The 13,513-nt window shown below is 38.3% G+C and overlaps 1 protein-coding gene and 1 pseudogene across 6 annotated transcripts in view; both read right to left on the minus strand.

The window, feature by feature from the left end:
* Positions 1–13,513, minus strand: part of NRG4 (neuregulin 4) — a 206,099-nt gene that overhangs the window by 15,474 nt on the left and 177,112 nt on the right. The gene's annotated exons all lie outside the window — the stretch shown is intronic.
* LOC131516212 (ATP synthase F(0) complex subunit C2, mitochondrial-like) lies at positions 9,669–10,074 on the minus strand (annotated as a pseudogene).

A 13,513-nucleotide genomic window follows, 5' to 3' on the forward strand; every position in this document is an offset into this window, starting at 1 on the left:
CTGTTTTGTGTGGGGTTTTTGTTGTTGTTGTTTATTTGTTTTTATGTTTGTAATAGCCATCCTAATGGGTGTGGAGTGGTACCCCCTGGTTTTTGATTAGCATTTCCCCAATGATTAGTGATATATTTTTTAAATGTTTGTTTATTTATTTTTGAGAGAGAGAGAGCACAAGCAGAAAGGGGCAGAGAGGGAGGGGGGAAACAGAGAATCCAAAGCAGGCTCCAGACTCTGAGCTGTCAGTGCAGAGTCCGATGCAAGGCTCGAAACTGTGAGATCATGACTTTAGCCTAAGTCAGACACTTAAATGACTGAGCCACCCAGCCACCCCTCCAATGATTAATGATATTGAGAATCTTTTCATGTGCTTTTTGGCCATGTGTATATCTTTGAAGAAATGTCTATTCAAGCCCTTTGCCCATTTTTGAATTATGTTGATATGTTGTTGAGTTTTAGGAGTTCTAGCTTATGTGTTCTGGATACCAATCCCTTATCAGATATATGATTTATAAACATTTTCTCCAATTTCCTGGTTTGCAGTTTTACTTTGTTGATAACATATTTTGATGCATAAAAGTTTGTAATGTTAATAAAGTCCAATTTATCTAATTTTTCTTTTGTTGCCTGTGATTTTTATGTCATATCTAAGAAATCATTGTCAAATCCATTTTCATGAAGCCTTTCCCCTATGATTGCTTCTAAGATTGCTTCTAAGCTTTTTTAGCTCTTATGTTAGATCTTTTCCCAAGTAAGAGTCCAACTTCATTCATCCCTTTGCACATGGACATCCAGGTTTCTCAGCACTGTTTGTTGAAAAGCTGACTGGCTTTCTTTTTTTTCTTTTTTTAATTTTTTTTTTTAATTTTTTTTTCAACGTTTTTTAATTTATTTTGGGACAGAGAGAGACAGAGCATGAACGGGGGAGGGGCAGAGAGAGAGGGAGACACAGAATCGGAAACAGGCTCCAGGCTCCGAGCCATCAGCCCAGAGCCTGATGCGGGGCTCAAACTCACGGACCGCGAGATCGTGACCTGGCTGAAGTCGGACGCTTAACCGACTGCGCCACCCAGGCGCCCCAGACTGGCTTTCTTTAAAACAACTTTACTGAGGTATAATTTACATCTTATAAATTCACCTTTTCAAAGTATACAATTCAACAAAGTTTAGTAATTTAGAGTTGTGCAACCATCACCACAATCCACTTGCAGATAATAATTCCGTCACCCTTAAAAGATCTCATTGCCCGTTTGCAATCACACCCCATTCCAACCTGGAACCCTGGGAAACCACTTGCATAGCAACTTCAAGGTTCATCCATGTTGTAGCATCTATTTTACTATAAATGTAAGCTTACCAATGTGTGGTCTTTTGCATGCGGTATCAGTAAAACGGAGATTTATCCATGTTATACCATGTATCAGTAGTTTGTTCCTTTTAATAGCTGAACAGTATTTCACTTCATAGATACACTATATTTTATTTATCTACAAGTATTTGGATTATTTTCACTTTTTGGTTATTATGAAAAATGCCACTATAAAAATCATATTCAAGTCTTTTCTTTGGATGGATATACGTTTTCATTTATTTTGGGTAGTTATCTAGGGAAGGGATTACTGGGTGATACAATAAATGTATCTATACACACTGCCAAACTGTTTTTCAAAGTGTTTATACCATTTTTAATTCTCATCAGCTATGTGTTCCAGTTTCCCACATCCTTACCACTAGTTGTTAACAATTTGATGATAGCAGTGTTAGTAATAATTTCTATCTCCCAGGGCACCTGGGCAGCTCAGTCAGTTAAGCGTCGGACTTCGGCTCAGGTCACGATCTCCCGTTTTGTGGGTTCAAGCCTTGTGTCTGACTCTGTGCTGACAGCTCAGAGCCTGGAGCCTGCTTCAGATTCTGTGTCTCCCTTTCTCTCTGCCCCTCCCCCACTTGCACTCTGTCTCTGTCTCTCAAAAATATACATAAAAAATTTCTATGTCCCTTATGACTAATGATGTCAAGTATCTTTTTGTGTGATTATTAGCTATTTGTATATTTTATTTGATAAAATGCTTATTCGAATATATTGTCCAAATTTTTTCTTTTTTTGAGGGGGAGAAAGGGAAAGATGAGGAGAGGGAGGGAGAGAGAGAGAGAGAGAGAGAGAGAGAGAGAGAGATTGGGCAAAGAGGGAAGACAGAGAATGTTAAGAAGTCTGCACACTCAGTGCAGAGCCAACACGGGGCTCCATCGCACAACCCTGTGATCATGAACTGAGCCAAAAACAAGAGTCGGGCGTTCAGCCTGAACCACACAGGCGCCCCATATTTTGCCCAAATCTTAATGGGGTTGAAAGAATTCTCATTGAGTTGAAAGAATTCCTTATTCCTCTGACTACAGGTCATTTATATGATTTGCAAATATTTTCTCCAAGATAGGGGCTGGTCTTTTTATATTTATGATGGTATATTTTAAAAATTTTGTTTAATGTTTATTTATTTTTGAGAGAGAATGAGAGCACAAGTGGGGGAGGGCAGAGAGGGAGACACAGAATCCAAAGCAGGCTCTAGGCTCTGAGCTGTCAAGCACAGGGTGGAACGTGGGACCCAAACCCATGAACTGTGAGATCATGACCTGAGCCAAAGTCAGACCCTTAAATGACTGGGCCACTCAGGCACTCCTATAATGGTGTCTTTTTAAGCACTAAATGAAGTCCAGTTTATGGTCCAATCATGAAGTCCAATTTTTTTTGTATCAGTTGTGCTTTTCTCTTTTTTTTCTTTTTTTTTTTTAAGGACAGAGGTGTGCTTTTTTTTTCAATATATGAAATTTATTGTCAAATTGGTTTCCATACAACACCCAGTGCTCATCCCAAAAGATGCCCTCTTCAATACCCATCACCCACCAGCCCCTCCCTCCCACCCCCCATCAACCCTCAGTTTGTTCTCAGTTTTTAAGAGTCTCTTATGATTTGGCTCTCTCTCACTCTAACCTCTTTTTTTTTCCTTCCCCTCCCCCATGGGTTTCTGTTAAGTTTCTCAGGATCCACATATGAGTGAAAACATATGGTATCTTTCTCTGTATGGCTTACTTCACTTAGCATAACACTCTCCAGTTCCATCCACATTGCTACAAAGGGCCATGTTTCATTCTTTCTCATTGCCACCTAGTACTCCACTGTGTATATAAACCACAATTTCTTCATTCATCAGTTGATGGACATTTAGGCTCTTTCCACAATTTGGCTATTGTTGAGAGTGCTGCTATAAACATTGGGGTACAAGTGCCCCTATGCATCAGTACTCCTGTATCCTTTGGGTAAATTCCTAGCAGTGCTACTGGTGGGTCATAGGGTAAGTCTATTTTTAATTTTTTGAGGAAGCTCCACACTGTTTTCCAGATTGGCTGCACCAATTTGCATTCCCACCAACAGTGCAAGAGAGTTCCCGTCTCTCCACATCCTCTCCAGCATCTATAGTCTCATGATTTGTTCATTTTGGCCACTCTGACTGGTGTGAGGTGGTATCTCAGTGTGGTTTTGATTTGTATTTCCCTGATGAGGAGCAATGTTGAGCAACTTTTCATGTGCCTGTTGGCCATCTGGATGTCTTCTTTAGAGAAGTGTCTATTCATGTTTTCTGCCCATTTCTTCACTGGATTATTTGTTTTTCCGGTGTGGAGTTTGGTGAGCTCTTTATAGATTTTGGATACTAGCCCTTTGTCCAATATGTCATTTGCAAATATCTTTTCCCATTCCGTTGGTTGCCTTTTAGTTTTGTTGATTGTTTCCTTTGCTGTGCAGAAGCTCTTTATCTTCATGAGGTCCCAATAGTTCATTTTTGTTTTTAATTCCCTTGCCTTTGAGGATGTGTCAGGTAAGAAATTGCTGTGGCTGAGGTCAGAGAGGTCTTTTCCTGCTTTCTCCTCTAGGGTTTTGATGGTTTCCTGTCTCACATTCAGGTCCTTTATCCATTTTGAGTTTATTTTTGCGAATGGTGTGAGGAAGTGGTGTAGTTTCAACCTTCTGCATGTTGTTGTCCAGTTCTCCCAGCAGCATTTGTTAAAGAGACTGTCTTTTTTCCATAGGATATTCTTTCCTGCTTTGTCAAAGATGAGTTGGCCATACGTTTGTGGGTCTAGTTCTGGGGTTTCTATTCTATTCCATTGGTCTATGTGTCTGTTTTTGTGCCAGTACCATGCTGTCTTTATGATTACAGCTTTGTAGTAGAGTGTAGTTGAATCAGTTATCAAAAATCTCCCAACAAATAACAGTCCAGGACCAGATAGCTTCCCAGGGGAGTTCTACCAGACATTTAAAGCAGAGATAATACCTATCCTCCTCAAGCTATTCCAAAAAATAGAAAGGGAAAGAAAACTTCCAGACTCATTCTATGAAACCAGCATTACTTTGATTCCTAAACCAGACAGAGACCCAGTAGAAAAAGAGAACTACAGGCCAATATCCCTGATGAATATGGATGCAAAAATTCTCAATAAGATATTAGCAAATCGAATTCAACAGCATATAAAAAGAATTATTCACCATGATCAAGTGGGATTCATTCCTGGGATGCAGGGCTGGTTCAACATTTGCAAATCAATCAATGTGATACATCACATTAATAAAAGAAAGAACCATATGATCCTGTCAATCGATGCAGAAAAAGCATTTGACAAAATTCAGCAACTTTCTTAATAAAAACCCTTGAGCAAGTCGGGATAGAAGGAACATACTTAAACATCATAAAAGCCATTTATGAAAAGCCCACAGCTAATATCATCCTCAATGGGGAAAAACTGAGAGCTTTTTCCCTGAGATCAGGAACACAACAGGGATGTCCACTCTCACCGCTGTTGTTTAACATAGGGTTGGAAGTGCTAGCATCAGCAATCAGACAACAAAAGGAAATCAAAGGCATCCAAATTGGCAAAGATGAAGTCAAGCTTTCACTTTTTGCAGATGACATGCTATTAAACATGGAAAACCCGACAGACTCCACCAAAAGTCTGCTAGAACTGACTGATACATGAATTCAGCAAAGTTGCAAGATACAAAATCAATGTACAGAAATCAGTTGCATTCTTATACACTAATAATTAAGCAACAGAAAGACAAAGAAACTGATCCCATTCACAATTGCACCAAGAATCATACAATACCTAGGAATAAACCTGACCAAAGATGTAAAAGATCTGTATGCTGAAAACTATAGAAAGCTTATGAAGGAAATTGAAGAAGATATAAAGAAATGGAAAAACATTCCGTGCTCATGGGTTGGGAGAACAAATATTGTTAAAATATCAATACTATGCAAAGCTATCTACACATTCAATGCAATCCCAATCAAAATTGCAGCAGCATTCTTCTCGAAGCTAGAACAAGCAATCCTAAAATTCATATGGAACCACAAAAGGCCCCGAATAGCCAAAGTAATTTTGAAGAAGAAGACCAAAGCAGGAGGCATCACAATCCTAGACTTTACCCTCTACTCAGTTGTGCTTTTCTTACATACCTAAAAATTTTTGCTTCATCTAACATCACAAATACTTCCTAGGTTTTCTTCTAAGAATTTTCTTCTAAGCTTTTTTTTTTAGAGTTTTATAGTTTTAGCTCTTACATTTACAACCAATTTGAGTTATTTTTTATGTATCATAAAGATCTAAATTCATCTTTTTACATGTGGCTATCCAACTGTCCCAGCATAATTTTTTGAAAAGATTATCCTTTCCATTCTGAATTGCCTTGGCTCCTTTGTTGAAAATCAATTGAGTCTATTTCTAGATCCATTTGTTTATCTTGACGCCAATAGCACTGTGTCTTGATTACTTACTGGAGCTTTGTAGTAAGATGTGAAATCAGACACTATGAAGCATCCTCACTTTTGTTTTTCAAAACTGATTTTGCTCGTCTAGTTCCTTCAAATTTCCATATGAATTTTAGAATTAGCTTGTTAATTCCTACAAACACTCGCTAGGATTTTGATTGGCATAACATTGCATCTTTAGATCGATTTAAGAACTGACATCTTAACTATATTGAGTTTTACAAACCCACGAACATGGTTTTTCACTCCATTTATTTTGCTCTTTGTTTCATTTTTATCAGCAATAGTTTTAGTTTTCAGTATATAGGCCTTTTTCATCTTTTGTCAAACATTTTTTCTGTCCCCTCCTGTCTCGTGTCTGTCTCATTCAGAGACTCCAATTAACCCTATATTATGCCACCTGAAGTTGTTGCACAGCATCACATAATGTTCTTTTCATTAAAAAATGTAATAATTTCTATTACTGTATATTCAAGTTTAGCAATCTTTTCTTATATAGTGTATGATCTGATGTTAATACCATTCACTATTTTTCATCTCATATACTAATTTTCATCTCTGGAAGTTCAACTTGATTTTTTAAAATATATATCTTCCATATTCCTACTTAGCTTTTGAATACATGGGATACGTTTATAATAACTGTTTAATGTGTTTGCCTGCTAACTCTAAGATTTGTAGTAGTTCTGGATCAGTTTCAACTTATTAATTTTTCTTTGAACACATTTCCTGCTTCTTTGCAGTTTGCAAATTTTCTTTTTAACCTATCTTTGACTGTATTAAATTTACTTTTAATAAAAATTTAATATATTTAAAGTATACAGCACATTTTAATATAAATATGTAGGAAAATGATTACTAAAGTCAAGCTAATTAACATATCCATCTCACATAGTTATCATTCTATTTCTTTTTGGTGAGATCACCTGAAATCTATATCTTAGCAAATTTCCAGTATAAAATAGAGTATTATTAACTGCAGTCATCATACTTGTACATTAGGTTTCTCAACTTATTTATCCTACATAACTGCAACTTTTTTTTTTTTTTAATTTTTTTTTTCAACATTTTTTATTTATTTTTGGGACAGAGAGAGACAGAGCATGAACGGGGGAGGGGCAGAGAGAGGGAGACACAGAATCGGAAACAGGCTCCAGGCTCCGAGCCATCGGCCCAGAGCCTGAAGCGGGGCTCGAACTCACGGACCGCGAGATCGTGACCTGGCTGAAGTCGGACGCTTAACCGACTGCGCCACCCAGGCGCCCCCATAACTGCAACTTTTTACTGGTTGACCAGTATCTCCCAACCTCTTCACCCCTGGTAACTACCATTCTTCTACTCTCTTCTCTCTTTTTGTATATTTCACATATACGTGAGATCATGTACTATTTTTCTCTCTGGCTGACTTATTTTACTTAGCACAATGTTCTCTGAAGTCTATCCAAGATATCACAAATCCCAGGAACTTCTTTCTAAAGGCTGAATAGGGGCATCTGGGTGGCTCGGTTAAGCGTCCGACTTCAGCTCAGGTCATGATCTCGCGGTCCGTGGGTTCGAGCCCCACGTCAGGCTCTGGGCTGATGGCTCAGAGCCTGGAGCCTGCTTCCGATTCTGTGTCTCCCCCTCTCTCTGCCCCTCCCCCGTTCATGCTCTGTCTCTCTCTGTCTCAAAAATAAATTTTTAAAAAACGTCAAAAAAAATTAAAGGCTGAATAATGTTCCATTGTATATATATGCTACCATTCTTCTATTCATCTAGTGGGGGAATAGGTGCTACTTACATAAATGGGTTAGAAAAAAGCTTAGGGTGGAAAGCTGCTCCCACAGGGTGAAAACGCCCAAAGTTAGCTAGTGAGATATTGTAATGGGATCACAAGTAATTTGTTATATGACCTGCAGGAAATTACTTTCCATCTGACACCAATATACTATTGTACTCTGATCACAAACTCCACTTGCACCCCAGACCCTTTGCTTCTTACACATACAAGTTAATGATTACTGTCTGATTGTTTTCTTCACGTTCACCATGTTCACACATACGATCGTATTTTCTTCACATTCACCATGTGGGTAAGATCTTGTGAGCTCAATAAATACAGAGACAAACCACCATACCAGGCCCTTGTCTCCTCCCAGACATTAGCCTCTCTTGTATTCAATTCTGCATCTACTCTCCTGCTGGACAAGAGAGAACTCCAGACTCATAGTCTGGGACACATCTGCAAATGGAAACAGGTTTTTTCCATTTCTTAGCTATCGTGAATAATGCTGCAAAAAACATGGGAGCACAACCGTCTCTTTTGAGGTATTGATTTCATTTCCCATATACCCAGAAGAATTGCTGGATTACATTATAGTCCTTTTTTTTTAATGTTACTTATTTTTGAGAAAGAGAGCATTAACAGGGGAGGGGCAGAAAGAGGGGGATAGAGGATCTGAAGCAGGCTCCATGCTGACAGCAGTGAGCCTGATGTGGAGCTCAAACCCATGAACTGCGAGATCATGACCTGAGCTGAAGTCAGATGCTCAACCGACTGAGCCACCCAGCTGCCCCTACAGTCCCATTTTTCATTTTTTGAGGAACCTCCATAATGTTTTCCATAACGGCTGAGTCAATTTACATTCCTACTAACAGTGTACAAGGGTGCCCTTTTCTCCACATCCTCACCAACATTTATCTTTTATCTTTTTATAAAAGCCACCCTAACAGGTATGAGATAATATTTCATTATGGTTTTGATTTGGATTTCCCTGATGATTAGTAATGTTGAGCACTTTTCATATACCTGTCAGCCATTTGTATGTCTTCTTTAAAAAAAAAAGTCTAGGGGCGCCTGGGTGGCGCAGTCGGTTAAGCGTCCGACTTCAGCCAGGTCACGATCTCGCGGTCCGTGAGTTCGAGCCCCGCATCAGGCTCTGGGCTGATGGCTCGGAGCCTGGAGCCTGTTTCCGATTCTGTGTCTCCCTCTCTCTCTGCCCCTCCCCCGTTCATGCTCTGTCTCTCTCTGTCCCAAAAATAAATAAAAAATGTTGAAAAAAAAAAATTAAAAAAAAAAAAGTCTATTCAGGTTCTTTGCACATTTTTGGGATCACATTTACAAAGGAAAAAAAAACTTCTGGATTAAGTCTGTAAAGTTGTGTGTTTTTTTGTCTTCTTTGACTCTATATTAAGATGCAATTAGTTCTATGACACACATTAATGAGAGAGAGGAATCGTACTTAAATTTCTTAAGGTTAAAACAAAACACCTACAATTAATTCATAAGAAATCCTACATTGAGGGGCACTTGGGTGGCTCAGTTGGTTAAGTTGACTCTTGATTTTGACTCAGGTCAGGACCCCACAGTTAGTGAGTTTGAGCCCCACATGGGGCTCTGTGCTGACAGTGCACAGTCTGCTTGGGATTCTCTCTCCCTCTCTTGTGTTCACTCTCTCTCTCTCTCTCTCTCAAAATAAATAAATAGTGCACCTGGGTGGCTAAGTTGGTTGAGCATCCAACTTCAGCTCAGGCCATGATCTTGCAGTTTGTGAGCTTGAGCCCCACATGAGGCTTGCTGCTGTCAGGGCAGAGCCAGCTTCAGTTCCTCTGTCCCCCTCTCTCTCTGTCCCTCCCCTGCTCACTCTCCCTCTCAAAAATAAAAAAAAAAACATTAAAAATAGATAAAAACTTTAAAAAATACATCCTACATTTAAAATCCTATGCATTTATTTTATTATTATTTCTTATTAATACAGTATTTGTTTTCCCTAAGCCAACCACTTTCCCCAGTTGGCCTGGGGAGGTACAGGAAGAAGACTATTCAGGGTAAATGAAACACAGGAAAAAGACCTATCAGAGGCAGAGAAGGCTCCTTCACATGCTAAGGAGGATGAGAAAGGCCACCATCAGGTAAAATAATCCATATCTGAGAGGACAAAGTCCAGAATGGTGTAGGAGAAGAGGTGTTGCTTCAGAGAAGGGTTTCTGGCATAACCAATGATGAAACTCCTAAACACAGTCCCATTTCTAACCCCAGAGCCATCCACCCCCACGGTGGAAGGCTTAGATTCAATGAACTTGGCTGCACTGTATCAATGTCCTGTGAAATGATGCTGGCTTGGAAACTGCACCTAGGTATAAATGAGGTCAGGTGACATGGGGCTGCCAAACTGCTGAAGCTTTCATCTGTCAGTGATCGGCTCAACAGCTGAAAAGTGTTCCTGACCAAGAAGAGAGTTGAGACAAACTTTGTGCAGGCATACATTTTCAGGGGAGGAGGGCTGTAGCAGGAAAGCTGCTCCTAGTGCAGAGAAGACAGATATAGACAGTTATTTTAGTATTTCATCTACCTAAAATAATAGGGATGAAAGGCAAACACATACATTTTCCTCAAAAACAAAGAAGAGCTAAAGATGTTGAAGGGCCACATTTTTAAATTGGATTAGTTGAGGGGCTCCTGGGTGGTTCAGTCAGTTAAGCATCTGGCCCTTGATTTCAGCTCAGGTCATGATCTCACCGTTTGTGAGTTTGAGCCCCACATGGGGCTCTGTACTGACAGTGCAGAACCTGCTTGGGATTCTCTTTCTCCCTCTCTCTCTGCCCCTTCCCAACTTGGGTGCACAAGTGCGTGCTCTCTCTCTCTCTCTCAAAATAAATAAACTTTAAAAAATTGGATTAGTTGATTTTTTGCTATTGAGTTGTACAAGTTTCTTATATATATATATATATATATACACGTTGGTGCTTCACCCCTTATCTCACCCCTTATCTCAAGTATTTTCTCCTACTCCTTAGGCTATATTCTCATTTTATTAATTGTTTCTTTGGTTGTGCAGAAACTTTTATATTTGATGAAGTCCCATGGTACTCTATATAGAAAACCCAAAAGACTCTACAAAAAAATTGTTAGAACTGATACATGAATTCAGTAAAGGTGCAGTATACAAAATTGACATGCAGAAATCTGTTGTATTTCTAAACACCAATAATGAAGCAGCAGAAAGAGAAATTAAGAGGGCACCTGGGTGGCTCAGTTGGTTAAGCATCTGACTTCAGCTCAGGCCATGATCTCACAGTTTGTGAGTTCGAGCCCCATGCCAGGCTCTGTGCTGACAGCTCAGAGCCTGGAGCCTGCTTCAGATTCTGTCTCCCTCTTTCTCTGCCCCTCCCCCACTTGCGTTCTGTTTCTCTCTCTCAAAAATAAACATTAAAAAATGTTTTAATTAAAAAAGAGAAATTAAGGGATTATTTACAATTACACCAAGAACAATAAGATACCTAGGAATAAACCTAACCAAAGATCTGAAAGACCTATACTCTGAAAACCATAAAGCACTGATAAAAGAAAATGAAAAGTACACAAAGAAATGGAAAGATTTTCCATACTCATGGATCAGAAGAACAAATACTGTTAAAATGTCTATACTACCCAAAGCAATCTACACATTTAATGTAATCTTTATCAAATTACCAGCAGCATTTTTCACAGAGGTAGAACAAACAATTCTAAAATTTGTATGGAACCACAAAGACCATGAATAGCCAAAACAATCCTAAAAGAGAGATGCAAAGCTGGTGGCATCACAATTTTGGACTTCAAGTTTACTACAAAGCTGTACCTGTAGTGTATGTAGTAGCACAAAAAGAGACACAAAGATAAATAGAACAGAATAGAAAGCCCAGAAATGGACCCACAACTATATGGTCAATCTTCGACAAAGCAGAAAAGAATATCCAATGGAAAAAAGACAGTCCCTTCAACCAAAGTGTTGGGAAAACTGGACAGCATAATGTAAAAGGATGAAACTGGACCATTTTCTTACACCATACACAAAAATGGATTAAAGACCTAAATGTGAGACAGGAAACCATAAAAATCCTAGTGGAGAAAACAAGCAGTAGTAACCTCTTTGACATTGGCCACAGCAACTTTTTTCCAGATATGTCTCCTGAGGCAAGGGAAACAAAAGCAAAAATAAACTATCGGGACTGTGCATAAAAAACTTATGCACAGTGAAGTAAACAATCACCAACACTATAAGGCAATCTACTGAATGGGAGAAGATATTAGCAAATGACATATCCCATAAATGGTTAGTGTCCAAAATCTATAAGGAATTGATACACGTCAACACCCATAAAACAAATAATCCAACTGGAAAAGGGCAGAAGACATGAATAGACATTTTTCCAAAGAAGACACACAGATGGCCAATGGACACATGAAAAGATGCTCAACTATCACTCACCATCAGGGAAATACAGATCAAAACCACAGTGAGATACCACCTCACACCAGTCAAAATTAACAACACAGAAAAACAGATGTTGGTGAGGATGCAGAGAAAGAGGAACCCTTTTATACTTTGGTGGGAATGCAAACTGGTGCAGCCACTGGAGAACAGTATGGAGGTTCCTCAAAAAGTTAAAAATATAACTACCCTAACATCCAGCAATTGCACTACTAGATATTTACCCAAAGAATACAAAAACCCTAATTCAAAGGGATACATGCACCCCAATGTTTATTGCAATATTATCTACAATAGCCAAATTATGGAAAGAGCCCAAGTGTCCAAGAACTGAGGAATGGATAAAGAAGAAGTGGTTTTTATACAATGGAATGTTAGCCATAAAAAAGAATGAAATCTTGCCATTTGCAATGATGTGGATGGAGCTAGAAAGTATTATGCTAATAAGCAAAATAAATCAGTCAGAGAAGAACAATATCATATGATTTCACCCATATGTGGAATTTAAGAAACAAAACAAATGACCATAAAGAAAAAAAACGGAGAGGCAAACCAAGAAACAGAATCTTAACTATAGAGGAAAAAACTTATGGTTACCAGAGGGGAGTTGGGGGGTGGGGGATGGGTGAAATAGGTGATGGGGATTAGGAGTGTACTTGTGATGAGCACCAGGTGTTGTATGTAAGTGTTGAATCACTATATTGTACACCCGAAGCTAATATTACACTGTGTGTTAACTAACTGGAATATGAATATTATAAAAATTCCTTGACTGTAAATGCTTGATTTAGTTTTGTGCTCTTGATTCTGTTCCATTGGTCTACATATGTGTTTTAATTACAATAACTTTGTAATATAATTTGAAGACATGAAATGTAATGCCTCCAACTTGCTTTTTCTTTCTCAAGATTGCTTTGGCTATTCAGGGTCTTTTGTGGTTCCAAATTTTAGGTTGTTTTTTTTTCTACTTCTGTGAAAAACACTATTGGAATTTTGATAGCAATTTCATTAAATCTGTATATCACCCTGGGTAGTATAGACATTTTAACAATATTAATTCTTCCAATCCGTGAACATGGGATATCTTTGCATTTTTGTGTCTTTGATTTCTCTTATAAATATTTTATAGTTTTCAATGTATAGATCTTTGGCCTCCTTGCTTAAATTTATTTCTAAGTAATGATTTTGGTGGTATCACAAATAGAATTGTTTTGTTGATTTCCTTTTCAAATAGATCATTTTTGGTATAATGAATTATAATTTTTCTTACATGTTTTTTTGTATCCTGCAAATTTACTGAAGCCATTTATTAGTTCTAATAGTTTATTAATGGAGTATGTAGGGTTTTCTACATATAAAATCATATCGCTTGCAAACAGATAATTTATTCCTTTTAGATAGGATGCCATTATTAAAAAAAAAAGTCTGGTTGCTCTGCTAGTACTTCCAGTGTGAAAGTGAACATCC

The sequence above is a fragment of the Neofelis nebulosa genome, chromosome 7 (genome assembly GCF_028018385.1).
Source record: "Neofelis nebulosa isolate mNeoNeb1 chromosome 7, mNeoNeb1.pri, whole genome shotgun sequence".
Lineage (NCBI taxonomy): Eukaryota > Metazoa > Chordata > Mammalia > Carnivora > Felidae > Neofelis > Neofelis nebulosa.